Raw genomic sequence first — 1,398 nt, 5'->3', positions numbered from 1 at the left:
GTTCATTGTCTTCTGTACCTTCTAAATTAAATTTGAAGGCATGTCCAGAGAGATTTTCTCCAAATACTTTTAAAGCTATTATAGTATCACTAAAATCATCTCTAAAGGTGACTAAATTGAAAGACAACGTGCATTTGAGCACATGAATGGGCAGAATTGTTTATGATGTGTTATTTCTTTACAGTCAAACAGATTCTAATGGCTTTTGATGCAAAGCAGTGATTGGCAGCATGACAGAGTTAGCTGTTTTTGGACAAGAAGGAAATACTTAAAGTTAGAAGTCACTTTAGGAAATACTTAAAGTTAGGGCACTGATGAAATCAGTTTCAGGATCATATAAAATTTTCTTCAATCTTTTTCTCTTAAATTTCGCCCTGAACATTACTTAGTTGTGAATTAGTAGCATTAATTTTTTATGGTATTTAAGGTTATGTGTCAACTTGGTTGGACCTGGTTTTGAGTGGCTGGGCAGCTGGATGTACTTATTTCCCATAAGACTCCATGGTGGAACCTATTCTGAGCAGCTGAGTAGCTGCCTTAGGGATGGGTCTGCTCCCAGTACATAAAAAGCTTTGAGAAAGGTCTCAGAGCTTTTTGGCACATCTGGATCCTGCATTTGGCCAAATCTTCACCTCAGTGACCTGCCATGTTGTCTGCCAATCTTGAGACCGTTTCTGGACTCGAACTAGTGGCCTGCTGTGTTGCTTGATAATCTTGGGAGTGTGCCATTGTACTTGTTGACCTTGGGTTTGCCAGCCTCAGCAGCCAGCAGGTGCCTGAGTTAAGAGAAGCCTCCAGCTTTGGTGGTCTGAGTGCAAGAGGCAGAGTTGAAGTCCAAGGTCGAGAGGCTTTCACTCAGCCCCTAGAGCTGGCATCTTGAATTCAGACTTCTAGCCTCCTAAACTGTAAGACAATAAATCCCTGTTTGTTAAAGCCATTCACTTGTGGTATTTTCTGTTAGAGCAGGACTAGAGAACCAGTACATTTTGCATATATAATTATTCTTAAGCTATTCTAGAAATTATCTGAAGAAGTTAATAATAAAGCATACAAGAGTACAAAACTAATAAAGATCAGTACAACAGGATGGGGTATAGGATATAATAGGGTAAAAATAGATAAAGAGGCACAGGGAAAATACAGCTAGAATACTAAATAAAGACAGTATAAATAACCAGAAATGTATATGAAAAGGCTCTACACAATTTTTTTTTTTTATGAAAAAAAATATGGCATTTTCTTTATTATTCCAACCAAATAAAAATAGACTGCACACTACACTTTCACATTTTTTGATGATCTTGATGACTTTTATAGAGCTCTCCTATTAAGGCTACTTGTCATTTCATCTTAAAACATCATCACTTTACCCTACAATTTTGTGTTTATTATTTAAAT

The sequence above is a fragment of the Orycteropus afer genome, unplaced genomic scaffold (genome assembly GCF_000298275.1).
Source record: "Orycteropus afer afer isolate SDZICR_OR568_19922 unplaced genomic scaffold, OryAfe1.0 scaffold00314, whole genome shotgun sequence".
Classification (NCBI taxonomy): Eukaryota; Metazoa; Chordata; class Mammalia; order Tubulidentata; family Orycteropodidae; genus Orycteropus; species Orycteropus afer.
This window is presented reverse-complemented; position numbering follows the sequence as displayed.